The 20,116-nt window shown below is 40.2% G+C and overlaps 1 protein-coding gene across 1 annotated transcript in view; it reads right to left on the minus strand.

The window, feature by feature from the left end:
- The window catches only part of sertad3 (SERTA domain containing 3), a 28,930-nt gene extending 23,501 nt beyond the window's left edge, over positions 1 to 5,429 (minus strand). The window contains exon 1 of the mRNA XM_039768157.1: positions 5,239 to 5,429. The gene's annotated coding sequence lies outside the window, so the exon portion shown is untranslated. The remainder of the gene's footprint in view (positions 1 to 5,238) is intronic.
- Positions 5,430 to 20,116: the final 14,687 nt, after the last annotated feature.

The raw sequence follows: 20,116 nt of genomic DNA on the forward strand, positions 1-20,116 counted from the left end.
CCCCGTGATTCTGTGTTCAGATTCAGCGGGTTGGAAAATGGATGGAGTAAAAGAGTGAAATGCCATAAATTAATAAATTTTATAGAGCATGCCAAGTTGCTCTTGCTGAAGATATAATAATAAGAATGGAGGACACCATTCTAGAGTGAGTAAACTCACTGACACCAATACATTTGTAAATGCACATGGGAAGAAAGTGCAAACTCCATGCAGACCCTGGTGCTGTGGAGCACAGCACAGTTGCTACCATTCTGCCTATTCTAAAACATCTGCATGTAAAACTAATGTATCCCTAAAACATCTGTTCAGTTTTGGTCACTTGATTGCATACTTGGTCTTTCACTCTCTAAACCACAGAGGAACACACATGCATTACCATACCAGAAACAGTAGACAATTTCTCTGTGAAAAACCTAAATAAGCTTCTGTATCATAAAAGAATACGAGTAATTTAAAGTGCGACTTTTTTTTTTTTTTAAGTTATTACCGTCTAGTTGTCTACGGAACAGAGACTGCAATTCACATCTGGGAATCAACATGTACTGAGGGTAAAACAAAAAGTTCAGACAATCTGAAAATGACACAGTAACTGCCAACAGGTAGAACTGACACAATGCCACACATTCACGACGGCTTATGAGAAGTTCAAACCCATACAGCACTGTGCTCTGCCGTTAGTCTAGTTGAAGCCATGGTCAAATTAAAACGTACACTCCACTGCATGATTGCCCCAGCGCCAAAATGAGATTCCTTTAATAACGGCAGAGGGACTGAAACCTGAAATTTGCAGTAAAAGAAGAAGAATGCTGTCAAAAACAGTCTTGTTGCTCCATAACAATGCACATATGAAATTTAACGAACGAGAGGAGACCATTTGGTCCAACAAGGCAGTTTATCTAACAGCTAAGCTGTCCCAATATCTCATCCAATTAAAGGTTGTCAAGGTTTCTGCTTCACTATACAGTTTGAGTATAACATCACTTGACCCTCGACAGTTTTTATGATACAGAGGTTAGAAGCACACACTGATACAGCACATTGACGCACCCACCACGTGACAAACCACCTCAGGATCCCAGATTAGGACACGAGTGCAGCCATGCGACAGGTGACACCTCAACACCACACTAGTTCAGGTGGAATGGAACACTGGGAGGTTTTTTTTATGGTAGCTAGAGTGTCATTCGTGCCACCAACCCCCAAGTTTTCCCTGCAGGTTGGAGGGCCTACTCGCAAGTTAACATCATACCCAGGACAGAGCAATTGCTTGTTAAGGGTCTTGCTCAAGGGCCCAACGGAGTGGAGTCACTTCTGGCATTTATGGGATTTGAATCAGCAATCGACCGATTACCAGTGCAGATCTCTAGCCTCAGAGCCATCGCTAACATTTTATTTGCCTTTTTAAATGCTCGAGTGTCTTGCTTAGGCGATGAAAATGTTGTGTCAAGATACTCCCCTAAATTCTTTTCAGAGGGTGCTTCCTGCAGCTCAGTGTCTCCCATATTGTATGTATAATTGATGTTCCTTTTGCCCACATGTTGCACATTGCACTTTTCTATATTAAACTTCACTTTTGCAGGCGTTTACCCAGTTCTGAAGCTTGTCCAGGTCTTTTTGAATTCTTTTTGCTTCTCCTCAGTGTCTGCCATTTGTGAGTTTCACAAGTTTAGTCACTATACCAGAATCTATATCATTAATATAAATCAGAAAAAGTAATGGTCCAAGGATGGACCTCTGAGGTACTCCACTGATCACCCTGCTCTGTGTATAGCATTCTCCTCTTATCAGTACTTTTTTTTTTTTTTCCCCCCCGGCTGGTTAAACTAGAGGTCCAGTTTTGTAGGTCACCTCTGATGCCTACAGCTTCTAGTTTCAGAATTTATCTTTGGTGTGGAACTGTATCAAATGCTTTTTGAAAGTCTAGGTAAAATGTGTCATCACTATGCAGTGGCATCTTCTTCTTTAGGCTGCTACCATTAGGGGTTGCTATAGCGGATCATCTTTTTCCACCTCTTCCTGCACTCTTCATCTTGCTCTATCGCACCCATCACCTTCATGTCCTCTCTCATCACATCCATAAACCTTCTCTTAGGCCTTCCTCTTTTCCTCTTCCCTGCCAGCTCTATCCTTAGCATCCTTTTCCCAATATACTCAGCATCTCTCCTCTGCACATGTCCAAACCAATGCAATCTCGCCTCTCTGACTTTGTCTGCGGTGGAAGCGATTCAACAGTCACAGTCTGAACGTCTTCCACATCTCCTTTGCAGCAATGATTTAACACCATGCAACTATGACATCTTTGTCCACTTAGAGGTTCTATGCAGTCTGATGATGCGGTTATGGAAGTGGTACGGACCGTGAATTTGTAAGCAGCCAAAAAGGTTCTTCTCCCAAGGAATAAAAAAAGTAAGTGGAATGATACAAGAAGTGTAAAATGGAGACTATGTGGAGAAGTGACAGAACTGTTATATTCATCTACTCACAGTTAATGGTATTAAGGGGTAAGTTACGTTTACTTTTAGATTCTCCCTCATAATAACGTCAAGAATTACATTTGGCAACAACTTTCCAGAGTGAATCCCCACCCCAGGCCCTGAAAGTGTGCAGCAGAGGTAGTCAAGCAGCACAATGAAGCGCGCAGCCAGTCTCCTTTTAATTTGGTTAAATCTCACAAAAATGTTTAAAAAGGGGAAAAAAGCAAAACAACCTGGATAGGCTGTTTTGCAGTATGTGTGCAATCTCAAAATATACATCAATAACATTTAAGGTTTAATTTGAACCCTGGATTCCATTATCTCCATTATAGATAGATAGATACTTTATTAATCCCAAGGGGAAATTCACATAATCCAGCAGCAGTATACTGATACAAAGAAACAATATTAAATCCAGGGAGCAATTCCACATAAAAGAAAGTGGTAGAAGTGATCAGTGAAATAGAGAAAAATAGAGATAAAAAGGTAAAAAGATAAAGTCATATACGGAGCTGCTGGAAAGGCTGCCACTCAGATGTGGCGCCGGAAATATATAACATGCATGAGTAGGCTAGAGTTTGTTTTTTTTTTTAATTTATAAAATATGTTTCACTATAGAAAACTGTTTCATGCGGCAAATTAACATATACAATGATTGAAATAACTGTGTCTGGAAAAATACTGAATGTAACATTTAAAAGGAATTAAGGATTTACAGACTGCATAGAATTGCCCGTGGTGACAGTTTAAATAAATTCCTGACTGCACATGCTTTACAAATACCAGGCTATGAATTTAATCTATACTGTAATACACATTCACTGCAAGCGTATGTCACTTAACCATACATGAGATTATTTGAACGGGTTACTGCAGCCAGGGGCTATAAACACCTTTAAGCCAACCACCTTCTTGTGCTTAACAGTAGGGGTAGTATTATGGCAGGTGTTAGGGTTAGATGCATATCCTGGAGGGCCACTGTAAATACACATTTTTCACCTAGCCACTTTCATACTTAGTAATCAATTATTTCTGTGGTACTTGTACTAAACGGATGGCAGCGAAACCGGAGCCCAACACTATAAATGGGTAGGGGAAAACCTTTGTATAATATTCCAATTTCTGTATATTTCAATATTTTTTTATCCCAATAAATATATATTATTAATTCGTCAAAACACTTCTGTTTTCTTTTGTCATGCCATCCGTCCGTTTAGTACACAAGTACTATTTCTGCTAATGGGTGACATACTAGTTAAGGCTTTGGGGTTCAAACCCTGATGTTGTGGGTTCACATCAAATCTTGCTACAGACACTGTGAGGCCACAAGCAAGTCACTTCACCTGCCTTACTCCAATAGAAAGAAGACAAATTGTATCTCAAATGTTGTACAGCACCATGAATAAAAGGGTCTTTCAAATAATGAGTTACACCTTTATTTTTAAGATTCAGAATCATTTTTTCATCTTAAGCAGCAGCCAAACAATAATCAGGTGCATGGCCAGCTACCTGATGACCAACTGACTAAAGAAGCCTGAAACTGTGGAGAGACACCATTTTCACACTACAATTAGTTGCCAATTCTTCCCATCAGTGAAATGCAATACTTAATTTAAGTGCTTGTTTAAGCTGCGATTCTGCCACAACAGGAATGTTTAAAACATTTTTTTTTCTAAAAGCAATATTTAAATATTAAGGGTTTGGGGTCTTAAAGTGCACAGTAATTGCAATTAAGGGAAAATAGTTCTATTAGCAGGAGTAATAAGTTACTAATTAAGACGTTAGATGGGAAGAAAACCTGCGGTCACTGCAGGCCTACAAGATCTACAATTGTCACCCCTTTATTATACAGTGAAGTACAAGTCCACAGGGTCACAGTGTGACTGCGTGAGTCACAAAACTTGACAGCATACATACTGCAGAAATGTAGATAAAGCTGTAATTTGTATGTCGCTTTGGACAGACGCGATTCCAGAATGCATTTTGTTTTGCCCCCGTGTCCGCAGAAGAAAATCACAGACATGAAAAAGCAATCAATGTTGTGTATGCGATATACAGAAGTGTGTTCAGATATGTCCAATTTCGCCAGCTTTAAATACTAACGTTGGTTAACACTACAAACGTCGACATGTTTCATGAATAATACCGCTTCTTTAATCGAAAAATACCTTCAGTGACAAAGAACGGACAGACAGATGATTCCAAAAAGAAGAATTTTAACTGGAATAATAAATCTGACTCGAAACCAAGCCATTATTCAAAACGGACGCCTCGGATATTAAAAAATAAAAATGAAAATCAACAAATGATGCGTTCCACTTCGAACAGCAGACATCGCTAAAGTAGTTTATGACCGCTTTACACCAGCGAGTTTTGAAAACGTCAAAAAAAAAACCGTCAACCTTAATGTGCAAATGCAAAAGAAGAACACACTGCTGAACTCTTAATAAACCCTGAAAACGAGACGCGCTGTTCAGCGCCCGTGGAACAGCACCTGCTGTACTGGATGTGGGGGAGGGATTTTGTTAGGTTTTTTAACAGCTACGTGTCAAATCATAAGGAAGGTCGGATCGCGACTTTTTCCAATAGCCACTATAAGTTTGCACTCACCAGTGTCTTCGTATTTAAGTTATAGAATATAAACTCCGCAGTGTGAGGCTAAAGTGCATTACATAATCGTATTGCTTCTAAGCTCCCTTGCAGGGAACAACACTGTTAAAAGTACAGCATTTGTAAAATTCTAAAGAAACCTATTCGTACTTACTTGGACGGTCTGGAAATTTTCACATCTGCACTTTAGTTGCATTCAAGGGCTACCGCGCGAAGACTGTGTTTTTAAACACTGCCAATCTTGAAGCCACTTTCGTGTCCATCTTCCGGACCTTCAACATCTTACTCTATCCCGTGTTGTTTGCCATTCAGCTCAGCTTTGTGATTGCGACTTCAGCAAACAAGCTACGCCCTGCCTCCAAATGGGGCGGTTGCATCAGAGTCAACTTCTATTGGTCGCGATATCGCGAGTTTTTGTAATTCGCTATTACTATTGGTCAAAATAGATGTCAGTTAACGATCATATAGCGACTGACGGACGAATATTTTTTATGACATTGAAAGTTCAACCAATAGAATAGCTGGTGTCTGTGGTTTTCCGTTCTCATTGGACATTCGCATACAGTACAAGGGACGCAAATGACTGTAGGGAGAACAAATAACCCCGGTCATGTTCACTAAATAGACGAGGATCCACCGCCCACTTCTCTCTCCACCCAGAAGTCCAAACAAGGCCATGAACAGAGTCGAAAGCCCATTGAAGGTGGGGTTATTGTGACGGTGGTGCGTGGGTGCTTTTAAAATTAGGAGTATATAAAAAGTATGTAGACAGGAAGCTAAGCAGCTGCAACGTCAAACTTTTTAACTTGAAAAAGATGTTTATGTAGATTTTTGTTTTTTAGCTATTGACTTATATAATAAAAGAATATTAACAGACTAGCAGTGGTTCAAAATCAGGCTGTTGTATTTATAATCCATCAAATGATATTACCGACAACGAGAATGACGCCTGTCAAGGTTATTTGAACGACCTGCAGCTACAGATCTTGCGATGGTGGAAGCACGAGTTACCATTTGCGAGTGGCATCAGCTCTCACCCCCGAAAGCTGCTAAGTCGCTTGTTCCCTTTTGTCAAAAACCCCTACTGAATCCCAGTGTGATTTTAGAACATCCCAAGGCACTTTAGGCATTATATTTGTTTCCTAGATGATCAAAAAGAAACGTTCAAAGTAGCAGCAATAAAAGTTGCGGATATAGCGTTCAAGGTCCAGATTATTTCCTTTGACTACATTTTTAATGTACATTTTTGAACGGTTATATTTATATTATATTGTATCTAAATAGATAGATAGATTGTGAAGGCTAGGTGGCGCCAGTGAGCCCCAAACACGAACACACAAAGACAGTCCCGGGTTCAAATAAAGATGTGTTTTATTACACAATACCTCAATATAAAGCATTAAAACACAGTTGTCTTTCCTTCAATTCACCTCTGCTCTCTCAACCATACTGTTCTCCTCCAGTTGTGTGTTGCCTTATTGCCTGCCTGCCTTTCTTCATTCCTACCTTCCTACCTCCCAGCTCTGTCTCGCCTGGACAATTCCCAGCATTCCCCGATGGTTCCCAAATAGGTGCCGGTATCGAGAGCCGTTGTCATCTAGCAACTGGGTGGAATAAACACCCCCCCAGAGACAGTTCTTCTCTGTTCTCCCCTTTTGTCCTGGCCAGGTCAGGTCCTAGAAATCTATCCGTTCATATGCCTATGCATCTGCCTGGGGCATCCCTCCTGGGTAAGGAATTTTTTTTTTTCATGGTAGGGATGTTCGCCCATCCTCCCAAGAAGATCTTTTTGGGTCTGACACCTTTCTCTTTCTTGGCCGGGATGTCGGTCTGTCCTCTAGGACACGGGTCGCCAGCTCCGGTCCTAGAGGACCACCATGGCTGCAGGTTTTCATTCTAACCCTTTCTTAATGAATGACCTGTTTTTGCTGCTAATTAACTTCTTTTGAACTAATTTTAATTGATTTGCTCTTGAAGACTCAGACCACTTAATTGTTTTTTTTCCTTAATTAGCAGCCAAACAATACTGAGATACAATATGAGCAAAAACAACTGGTGTCCATCATACAATATCTGAAAATAAAGAAAGATGAAGGTCTCAGGAATGTCAATCTACTCAGCACCCCAAAACATTTTAACAGTGCAATTAGAAAGAGAAAATCACCAATTTCGGAAATGTCTGCTAATGCACCACGAGAGCAGCAACAAGCCATGGAATTAAAGAACGGGTTTAATTAACAACAAGAATCGACACCTCATTAAGCAGCTGGTTGGAGTTTGAGCCCCTGACTTAGTTGGTCTTCTATTGGCTCCCTCACTTCACATTTCATTTCTGTTTGGGTGCCATTTAAGGAAAGAAATGAAGCAAATCAGAGGAACGATGAAGAAATTCAGGGGAACAAATCTTAAAAAAGCAATTCAATTGAAATGAATTCACAATAAGTTAATTAGCAGCACAAACAAGGCACTCATTTCATTAGAATGAAAACCTGCAGTCATGGTGGTCCTCCAGGACCGGACTTGGCGACCCCTGCTCTAGGAGCCTCTCATCTGGGTAAGATACCATCACCTCTCCTGGGGCCTCATGTTGCATACACACAGAAATGTTGCATACAAACGTTTCCACTTTCAAATCGCGATGTTTAAAACCTAAACTTGGCGTAAAGCCACGCACGTTTCCACGGTATCTCATACCCTGTCGTACGCAAGTTCTCTGCTCGGTTTTTCAGACTGGCGGCACCCAGCGTCAAAGCAGTGTTACTGTTCCTGTGAGGTTACCCTTTCTTTCTTAGATCCACATTCCTGACGCGGCTTTATAAATACACTGAAACTAACCGCATATTGTTTATTAGTGTAATGCATCTGATTGTAATTAACCTGTAACAATATAATGGTCCAGGGAATAGCCATAGTATTCTAAATACCATAACTGCTTTAGCGTTGTCACTCTCACTGCACCTTCTTTTTCTTCTTTCAGCTGCTCCCTTTAGGGCTGCCACAGCGGATCATCTTTTTACATATTACTCTCACTGCACCACTTGTAGTATTTATATCACTGTATCTGAGTGGGGAATCACAGCAGCAGCTGATCGGAAAGAGAATTATCGGTATACAGCATCAAGCACACGCTGCCTCAACCACGGTAAAACGTTTCAAAGCCTTTCCTGTATGGATCTCGCAGTTCAGAAACAGTTTCATCCCAATAACTATAAACGCACTCAATCAATTGCTCCTTGTAGAACGGTTTGTACGTATAAGTACAATCACCTCACTGTAAACTTGCACTACAGTTCTAAAATTGCACAACCTGAGCCACTTTATAAAGCGCATATTTACATATGATGACGATATAATTTTTAAGATGAAATGCAGCAAAATATGTTGATTATATTATACAAATAAAACTTTAACTTCATTTAAATAATCTGTATTGTTAATAATTAAACATGTGAGGACACGGTGCCGCAGCGCTAGGAAGTTCACGTATTGTTCCTGCCACGCTCTGTATATTTGCTGAGGCTGGCGCAACACTGGAAGGATAGATGGATAGAATAATTAAACACATACTATGAAGATATTTCAATGTTCCTTAAAAGTTTTGAAGAATCATCGTTGTAAGCTTACAGATGGCTAAATGTCTATTACAGAGCTGATTGTGTGGCGATTGGGTATTTGGAGAAAGAAAAGTAAGGACAGGAATTGGAGGTTAATACATTTGAAAGAGACAGTACTGCTACAATAAATTATTTCATCGAAGGTCGTGCATGGCACAGCAACATCTTATGTGAGGCATGAACAATCACTGCGCCACCGTGTTCCCATGTTTAATAACATGCTTTCATTCCAATCATCACGAAAATGATATCACCTATACATCTCAGTATTTTAATTATTCAGAGAGCTGTAATATCACGAATGTAATGGATTCTGTGTCCTGTCGGAGAAAGAGAAAGAACGGAAGTACGTAGTTATTCACACACATAGAGCACATAGAAGATCAAATACAAAACAAAGCATTTAACATGCTACTTTAGTTACGATGGGATTTGAGAAACTGGTTAATTAAACGATTTTAAGATTAAGTTTATGATGTTCTACTTTAATGACAAAATAATTAAAGTGGAAATTTCGAGATTAAAGTTGACATTTCGCGCTTTTTTCCCCACTGTGTGCCTATTTTTTTTTGTCTGTACCTTAATAAACTTTCATATGACACTCAGTCGGTGGGATACAACTCGCCTTTTCATGGTGACTTTGATATGTGACTTCTTTTTTATTTCCGGCACTGTGTGACTTTGTGAACGTGAGCTTTCAAGTTTCTCCAACACGCTATGTCACTCGATCAACTTCCTTTTGTTGATTATACTACTGTTTAAATCAACAAATAGTATGTTTTTCCTTTGCCTCCACTTGGTATTCACTGAAATTCTTATATTTTCCTCCGTGCTTTTCCCATTGTCTTTTCACAGAACGCTGAGCTTAAGGGCGATTTATATTGACTTGCATATTCAAAGAGGCGTAATTCTGGGAGGAATTGGGGTGAGACAGCAGGCGCGTGCACGTGTGTTACTTTTCACGCTGACTGGGATTTATGTAGTGGTAGAACGTGAAAGTTGGAGTACGCACAGATTCCTGCATCTGGATTTTTCTCTGCATAAGCACATTTCTGCTTTTGTGTTATGTCATGTTATAGTGCGAATTCTTCGCACGGCATTATGCATGAGGCCCCTGGTTGGGATGTCCATTCATCCCTTGTGGCACTTACAATAGATAAATATGAAAGACACTATATGATAGATAGATAGATAGATAGATAGATAGATAGATAGATAGATAGATAGATAGATAGATAGATAGTTTATTTGTCCCCTGGGGGGAAATGTGTCTTTTAACAGAAGCTTAATAATTAAATACATAAATAAATAATTATATTGAGCACTTAACGCTGTGCAGAGGAGAGCTACCAGATGTACAGTATCCCAGGATTTAAGGACATGTTGTACCCAGACACACTCAAGAGAATTAAACCTGTTTAGTCTCAAGCAGAGGAGGTTTTCAAAATTCTCAAAAGCATTGATAAAGTAGGTCCAGCAGAATTCTTTCAAGGGAGAATTACGTACTTGAGGACAACAGCAGAAATTAAGGGGAAGTGCATTTAGGACTGAAGCCAGAAAACATTTCTTCATGCAAAGAGTTGTGGAAGTCTGGAACAAAGTACTGAGTCATGGAGTTGAAGCAGAAGCTTTGACAGCCTTTAAGATGTATCTGGATGAGATATTGGGACAGCTTAGCTATTAGATAAAGAAACAAGCTTGATGTACTGAATGGTCTCCTCTCATTTGTCACATTTAGGACGTTCTTATTATATTATGACAAACAATAAACTTGCCTCAGTGATACACCAGAATGACTTAAAAGAAAGAAAACTGAAATGAAAGAAAACTTGTGGCTTGGCAGTTACAGTCACAGTGAAGCACAGTTCAGGAATATTGGAGTCCCAGGAGCCCCATTAGCATCTCTTCACACAACATTTATGCTGAATAACTCGTTGGCTGAAAGTCCTTAGTGTTAGTGTATCATAGAAAGGATGTGCAGCATTGTTCATAATGGCTGTCATTTTTTGTCCTCATTCGCTCCTCCACCACTACCTCCAGGGGGTCAAGAGTGTGTCCCATTACTGAGCCTGTCTTCTTAATTAGCTTGTTGATTCGGTGGGCCTCGCTTGAATTTACGTTACCAGTCCTGCATGCCGCAGAGTAGAAAATCACACTGGCCATCATAGAGTTGAAGAAGATGTCACTACCCACATTACCTCTTTTAGGGCTAATTATTTTTTCTTCCTTTTGTCTTAGGACTGAATATTTTTACAAAAAACTCAGTTTTCTAAAAAACACACAAAGTAATGGTTTCACTGATAAAGCAACATAAAATACTTATGTTGTCACTACAGCATGCATTGTGACAAAACGAGACTCCAGACATGATAAATGTTTGGGGCAGCCACCCATATGATATGGTCCTGGATGCAAAAGTAAAGAATTATAAGACCAGAGTAGTTTACAAGACTGAGTCCAAAACAGAACTGAAATCCAGAGGAGGGGAGAGAGGCTTTATAGGGAGCCTGGGGGAAGTGATTTTGTCCTCAGGGCTGGGGCCGGAAGTGATGTTGTCCTCGGGGCTGGGGCCAGAAGTGACGTGTTCTGAGGTGAGGCACCGTCTACTGGCAGGATTTCCCAGGAAAGGTTTGCAGGAAACCTAGAAAAAGAGTTGCTGCTTATTTATGTTGTCCACCAGCAGGCAGCGTCATTTGGTGTACTCCAGTTGCTAGCTTGTCTTGATGTCTGTGTAGTCCTCATAGAGCGAACACTTTAATTGGCGTGTCAGCTGTATGAGCGTGTCCAGCACTACAATCACCTGATGCAGGCACCTGATTTTCATTTTCGATATCCAGATCACTTGTATGAAAATTGGAATTTGATAAGTTAGAGTCCGATTCAGCAATAATATGCAAAAAATAAAGAAAGAAAGAAATTATATGCACAGAGTATTTTGCTTTATGCATTTTCTTCGCTCTCTCGCCTGATGTCGATTCCATTCTAGATGTTGCTTACCCTACACTACTCAGGGTTTCATTGTCAAGTCAACGAGTCTAACAGCCCTCTGAGCAAAGAGGGACTACCTATAATGTAACGGTGAGTTTTATCAACATTTACAGCTTTCTTTCGCCCTCTGCCCCTGATATCCATCCTTAACCCCTTGTGTCAACAAAAGTCAACATCCGCCCTAAAAGGATTAAAAGAGTGTTTCCAAAAAAAAGAAGAGTCTGCTCTGTCCTATCTTCTATATTTCCTCTGTGTTGTGAGATCAGTCCAGCCTGTCACTGATGTGGACCACCAAGTACTTGTGGCAATGTACCACCTCTACATGCACTCCCTGTATAGTGACCAGGGGTAGAGGTTGTTTGTTGGGGTGAGAGTCAGTCACCAGTACCATGGTTTTGCTGATGTTGAGTAGCAGACAGTTCTTTAGGAATTGGCTTTATTTATTGGCCAGGTACTCTAAAGTGCACTAGGAATTTGACTTGGCACAATAGATGCAATATGCAAGGCAAACACAAAATATTAAATGATAAGATAGGATCAAATCATCATTAGAAATCATCATTAGAACACTCTAGACGAGAACAGGCCATTCAGCCCAACAAAGCTCGCCAGTCCTATCCACTTGTTTCCTCCAAGAAAACATCAAGTCGAGTTTTGAAAGTCCCTAACGTCTTACTGTCTACCACACTACTTGGTAGCTTATTCCAAGTGTCCATCGTTTTTTGTGTAAAGAAAAACTTCCTAAAGTTTGTGCGAAATTTAACCTTAACAAGTTTCCAACTGTGTCCCCATGTGCTTGAGGAACTCATTTTAAAATACAAGTCTCGATCCACTGGACTAATTCCCTTCATAATTTTAAACACTTCAATCATGTCACCTCTTAATCTTGTTTTGCTTAAACTGTAAAGGCTCATCTCTTTTAATCTTTCCTCATAATTCAACCCCTGTAGTCCTGGAATCAGCCTAGTCGCTCTTCTCTGGACCTTTTCTAGTGCTGCTATGTCCTTTTTGTAGCCTGGAGACCAAAACTGCACACAGGACTCCAGATGAGGCCTCACCAGTGTGTTATAAAGTAGAGCAGAACCTCCTGTGACTTGTACTCCACACATCAAGGTGCTATATAACCTGACATTCTGTTAGCCTTCTTAATGGCTACTGAACACTGTTGGGAAATTGATAGCTTAGAGTCCACTATGACTCCTAAATCCTTCTCATAAGGTGTACTGTCGATTTTACAACCGCCCATTGTGTATTCAAACCTAATATTTTTATTTCCTATGTGTAATGCTTTACATTTACTGACATTAAATTTCATTTGCCACAAATCTGCCCAAGCCTGTACGCTATCCAAGTCCTTCTGTAATGATATAACAGATTCCAAATTATCTGCTAACCCACCTATCTTGGTATCATCTGCAAACTTAACCAGCTTGTTACTTATATTCCTATCCAAATCATTTATATATATTAAAAATAGCAGCGGCCCCAGCACTCACCCCTGTGGACACCACTCTTAACATCGGCCAGTTCTGATGAGTTTCCTCACACCATCACCCTCTGCTTCCGGTGTCTGAGCCAATTCTGCACCCATCTAAAAACATCACCCTGAACTCCCACTTCTTTTAAATTGATGCCCAACCTCTCATGTGGCACCTTATCAAATGTTTTCTGAAAGTCCAGATAAATAATATCATAAGCTGCACTTTGATCGTATGCTTTTTTTGCAACCTCATAGAATTCCAACATGTTAGTAAAACACGACCTCCCTCTTCTGACCCCATGCTGACTGTTCCTAATAACTCCTGTCCTTGCCATGTGTTGCTCAATCTTATCCTTAATAATTCCTTCCATTAATTTTCCTGTGATGCATGTTAAGCTTACTGGCCTATAGTTGCTTGGATCTGCCCTGTCACCCTTTTTATATAATGGGATGATATTTGCCATTTTCAGTCCTTTGGAATCTCTCCAGTGGTCAGTGACTTCCTAAAAATATGTGTCAAGGGTTTATATATGTACTCACTAGCCTCCTTAAGAACACGAGGATAAATATAATCTGGGCCTGGCGATTTGTTTGATATATAATATCAAAGGGAAAAAAAATAAAGGAAAAAATTTTTAAGATGTTCAGGTATACAAAGAAACGGAGTAGAAACTCAGACCTCAATAATCAGAATAACTGCATGTGGAAAAAAACATTCAAGTGACGTGTTGTTTTAGCTTTCCCCATACAAAGAAATTTCATCCATCCATCCATTATCCAACCCGCTATATCCTACAGGGTCACGGGGGGTCTGCTGGAGCCAGTCCCAGCCAACACAGGGTTTAAGGCAGGAAACAAACCCTGGGCAGGGTGCCAGCCCACCGCAGACAAAGAAATTTTCTGGAGGTAATTTTTTAGCATGTGTGGTGCACTTGGTGAGCCGGGTTGGCATTGATCTTTGTGGCACATTTTGGAAGTTACAGGCGCAATGTGGCATTTTGTGGGCATGTTGCCGTTGGTATAAAGGAGCCCCAGTCGTGTTTCTTGACACACGTCTGCTGAATAATTCATTGACTGAAAGTCCTGTCAGAGAGAAGATGTGCAACATTGTTCATAATGGCTCTCAGTTTTATTTTAATTGTCTCCTTCTTTACTACCTCCTATGGGTCCATAACTGAGTCTTCCTTTTTAATCAGCTTGCTAATTCATTAGGCCTATCTGCCCTGATCTTTGCAATGATTTTTGCAGCACAATTCCTTACTCTGGACTCGTTAATGTTGAATGGGTGGTACGTTACAGCCAGGGTCTGATGATGCACTGCAGATTGGACTGAGCCTGAGGTGAGGCAGCACCAAACCAGACAGTTACAGATGAGGCCAGAATAGATTTGATGGTGGCTGTGAAGAACTGGACCAATCTTTATTGAGAGAGGTTGAATTTCCTCAACTGTTTCAAAACAAACATTCTGTGGCAGGTGTGAAAATAATCAGCCTTGACACACAGAAAAAGGTTTGGGGCTGCCACCCATATACTTAATCCCTGGCTGCAAAAGGACAAATACAAGCAAAGTTGTGAACAGGTTTGACTCCAAAACAGAACTGAATAAATGTGGAGGTCGTCTTGCTTTTATAGTAGGTCGGAGAAAGTGACGTCATCTGGGGGCCAGAACCAGAAATTAGTTCTTGTGGCCGGAACCAGAAGTGATGTTCTTATAGCCTGAACCAGAAGTGAGGCTGTTGAGCCAGAGCCGAAAGTGACTGAGAAATTCCCATATTTGATCTGCAGGAATATCAGAGGCAAGATTAGTGTACCCTGCCGGCCCCTGGCCTGGCATAGAATTACCTTTGATTGGTCCCGCTAGCTGTCACCCATGCGCACGTTTATGACACAGGCTGTCTTGATAATGCATGTGATGATTTTGTCCCACTGAAGATTTTGTGGCAGCCCAGTGGCCAGAGACACCATCCCAATGTCTCAGACATTTAGAGCAGGTGATAGGTGAGCGGGCAAGAAGCCTTCTGAAAGAATCTCTTTAGATTCAGAACTCAGATGTCCTACCAATTTTATTACAATGCTAAGGATGTCGAACAATCACATAATTGATCTTTGCAATGGGCCAACAACAAATACCATTTTCTACAAAGAGAGGATAACTGAGTTTTTTTTTTGTTATGCTAATACCTTTCACTGTGTATTGTGCCTAAAGAAAGTATTCAGACCCCTTCAGGTTTTACACATTTTTTTTATGTTACAGCTTTATGCTAAAATCATTGAAATTATTTTTTTTTCCCTCATTAATCAACACTTATTCCACAGAACAACAAAGTGAAAACAGGTTCTTACAAATTTTTGCAAATCAATTTAAAAAAAGCTGAACTATCACACTAATACAGGTATTCAAACCCTATAATAATTAGTTTCTTGAAGCACCTTTGGCAGTGATTACATGCTGGAATTTCCTTGAGTGTGATGCAACAAGCTTCACACACTTGGGTTTGGGGATTTTACTGACATTCGTCTCTGTAGACCCTCTGAAGCTCTGTTAGGTTGGATGAAGACTGTGGGTGGTCAGCTATTTTCAGATCTTTTCAGAGTTGTTCAGTTAGCTTCAGGTCTGGACAGTGGTTGGGCCATTCAAGGACATTCCCAGTGCTGTCACTAAGCCACTCTTGTGTTGTCTTTGCTTTGTGCCTAAGGTGATTATCCAGTTGGAATGTAAACTTTCAGCCCAGTCTGATGTCCAGAACACTCTAGAGCTTGGTTATCTTTGATGACATCTCTGTACTTTGCTCTGCTCAGCTTTTGCTCAATCATGACTAGTCACCTAGACCTCAACCCCACAACATGATGCTTCCACCACAATGTTTCACCATTGGAGAGGTACTGCACAGGTGATGACCGCTGTCTGGTTTCCTCAAGACATAACACTTAGACTTCAGACCAAACAATTCGATCTCGGTTTCATGGGGGCAGAAAATCTTGTTTTTCATAGTCTGAGAGCTTCTTAGGTGCCTTTTTGCAAACTTTTAATGGGATTCAAGTGTTGTCTGGCCACTCTTAAGCCCAGATTAGTGGAGTGTTGCAGTAGAGATTGTCTTTTTGGAAGTTTCTTCCATCTCCATACAGATTCTTTTGAACTCAGCCAGAGTGACCATCAGATTCTTAGTCACCCCTTTTACCAAGGACTTTGTCTCCTAATTGCTCAGTTAGGCTGAGCGGTCATCTCTTGGAAGAATCATGTTTATACCTGATTTATTCCATTTAAGAATTATGAAGGCCATTGTGCTCTTGGACACCTTAAGTGCTGCAGAATTTTTGTAGCCTTCCCCAGAAATATACCCTGACACAATCCTGTCTCTAAGTTTTTGCTCGATAGTAGGACCTTCTATAGATACAGTAGATGCGTACCTTGACAAGTGATGTACAATTGATTAAACTGACCTCAGGTGGTCTCCAAACAAGATGCAGAAACATCTCAATGATGATCAATAGAATGGGATACTCCTGGGTCATTTCAGGTGTCATAGCAAAGGGTCTGAATACTTATGTCAATATGAGATTTCAGTTTTTTTATTTTTAATAAATCTGCAAAACTTTCTAAAATCCCGTCTTCACACTGTCATTCTGGGTTATTGACTGTAGTTTGATGAGTAAGAAAATTAATTTAAATGATTTTAGCATAAGACTGAAACAAAGTAAAATGTAAATAAATGAAAGGTCTGAATACTTTCTGAAGGCAGTGTACCTTATCGCACACGTGCGCATGGGAGATAGCTAGAGGGACCAATCAAAAGTAATTCCATGCCTGGCCAGGGGGCGGCAGGGTGTGCTAATCTTTCTCCTGATATTCCTGCAGATCAAACATGGGAAATTCTGCCTGAGACCGATGTCATCACTTCCGATTTCGGCCATGAAGATGTTGTAATAAGTTTATATGTTTAATATGTCACTGTGCTCTATACAAAAAATATTTTATAAATCTGCTTCTTCTCACGTGTACAGCTAACACAAGGATTTAGCACACAGGGGCTCATCATTTGGCAATAATGGATACAATGAGACTATTAGAAATAAACTGGATACATTAGGATTAAAAGTCAAGACGGAGGTAAAAAGCTTAGGGGTAATTGTTGACTGTAATCTGAATTTTAAATCGCATATTAATCAGAACACTAGGACAATATTTTTTCACCTAAGAAACATAGCAAAAGTTAGACCTCTTACATCACTGAAAGATGCTGAGAAATTAGTTCACGCGTTTGTTTTCAGTCGACTAGATTACTGTAACGCACTCCTCTCAGGACTACCCAAAAAAGACAAATCGTTTGCAACGAGTGCAGAATGCAGCTGCTAGAATCCCAACTAGGAAAAGAAAATCCGAACACATTTCTCCAGTTTTGATGTCACTACACTGGTTACCTGTGTCATTCAGGATTGACTTTAAAATTCTGCTTATCTATACTAATAAAAGGCAAAGCCCTCACTGACTCACTGACTAACTGACTCACTGACTGACTCATCACTAATTCTCCAACTTCCCGTGTGGTTGAAAGGCTGAAATTTGGCACAACGTCCGCCATGTTGAACTTTCTTATTTATGGCCCCATCTTCATGAAATTTGGTAGGCGGCTTCCTCGCGCTAACTGAAGCCGATGTACGTACTTATTTCGATGGTATGACACCACTGTCGGCCGCCATATTGAACTTTCCAACGTCACTAATTCTCCAAATTCCCGTGTAGGTAGAAGGCTGACCCGATCTTCACGAAATTTGGTAGGTGGCTTCCCTGCACTAACCAAAACCGATGTACGTATTTATTTAGGTGGTATGACGCCACTGTCGGCCGCCATATTAAATTTTCCAAAGTCACTAATTCTCCAACTTCCCGTGTAGGTAGAAGGCTCAAATATGGCAGGCTCATTCCTTACAGCTTACTTACAAAAGTTAAGGAGGTTTCATTTCGAAATTCTACGTGTAACGGTCATAAAAGTCAACAACGTCCGCCATGTTGAACTCTCTTATTCATGGCCCCATCTTCACGAAATTTGGTAGGTGGCTTCCCTGCGCTAACCAGAACCGATGTACATACTTATTTCAGTGGTATGATGCCACTGTCGGCCGCCATATTGAAGTTTCCAATGTCACTAATTCTCTAACTTCCCTTGTAGGTAGAAGGCTGAAATTTGGTACTTATTTCGGTGGTATGATGCCACTGTCGGCCGTCATATTGAACTTTTCAACAGTCTTTGTTACTTATGGGCCCATCTTCAAGAAATTTGATATGCGGGTTCCCAACGCTAACTGAATCCTACTTACATACATATATACGTCCATAGCCTGCAGCTCTGTCACCGTGTGAGGCGACGTTGGGTCCCTCATCCAAACGCCTCCCACATTGTTGGCTGCCTGCCTATATAAGGCCGTCCGTCGCTCCAGTCTCTACATTCCCTTTCTTGCTTCGCCACGGGATTCATGTCTCCCTGCTGATAACTACAGCCTTTTTATTTAATCCACGGCTTCTCTGCTGTTTTATTGTTCATTTATTACGATTATAGTTATTGTCTAGGTATTTTAGACTTACTTTACATTGTTCAGGTACCCATTTCCTTTATGATTCCAACTGTACCCGCATTAACATGTCTATCGAGGTAATCACCATTGATCAAAGAACTGTCACTTACCGAGTGGTTTCCATGCCCAGAGATGGCACCTACCTTTTCCATTCTCTTTGTTACATATTGCACGGCCATATCAGGCTCACTCTTGATATCTGGAGGAACATTGTGTCTTATGTATTGAATGACTGGGACAGGTTCAAGGTGTGGACTGATGACGGTACAGGAGATAATTATACTACACAGGAGCACTAGAACAGTGAAATGCTTAAGCCCTTCACCTATGGATCTGCATGTGAGTTGATGGCTGCCGGTGAATTGTTCGGTTGTCACTTTCAAGTGTACCGAAATGGCCAAATATTTTACACCTTTGGACAACCGCCAATGGCTCTTAAACATCTTAGATTCACAGGTGACAATTTCAGTAGTGGACACTTTGATGTTTATGAATGTTTAAACTCTCAAAAGCTGGATGTGATTTTATCGATGAAACCGGTTGTGTGCTTACAACGCTTGACAGATGCCGAATGTCTCTTCAACACAAGTCCTACAAATACTGTTGTAATTGAAACAAACCATGAAACACAAACCGATTATGACAGCAGCAATCCAAGCTGTGAGATTTGAAACAAGATTACTGTTCACATGGCCAACTGTACGTTGCATGCTCAAGAGTAAGCTCAGCGCACAGCTTGGTCATATTACAACCAGAGGGCCGAACTCACAATGTGGTATACAAAGAGATCCTTAACAAATAATTATTGGTATATTTTCCCTCAGTTTTAAAAAATGTAAATTTCTTCTTAATAAAACTTTTAAGGCAGCACTTTGCCGCTGCGAAGCGCGGGTATTTTGCTAGTATATATATATATAATAATATTACTCAAGCAGAAGTAAAAAGTAGTCATACAAAAAATTATTCAAGTAAAAGTAAAAAAATATTTGGTGAAAAGACTACTCAAGTATTGAGTAGCTGTTTGAACATAATAAATGATATATTTTTTAGAAATGTAATAAGACAGACAAAAATATAAAATAATGTGCAAATTCTGCTATTTCCAAATAATAAAATTAAAAAATGAGTAAAAATAAATATCATGTTTACAAAATAAAGATGCACAAATAACACAAAGTTCCAAATCTCAGTTTTTCACAACCAAGCTTTTGAAGCCAATACCTAAAGTAGGTAACATGTACATGTATGTTTGAACAGTGCAAACTGCTTACAGTGACAAGTTATACACTGACACTCTAATACTTCATATTCACTTGCCTCCCCAATAACATTAGAACAAGACAGCTTGTGCACGTACAAGAAGTCTCACTTTACCTTGA

The sequence above is a fragment of the Polypterus senegalus genome, chromosome 11, assembly GCF_016835505.1.
Source record: "Polypterus senegalus isolate Bchr_013 chromosome 11, ASM1683550v1, whole genome shotgun sequence".
Lineage (NCBI taxonomy): Eukaryota > Metazoa > Chordata > Cladistia > Polypteriformes > Polypteridae > Polypterus > Polypterus senegalus.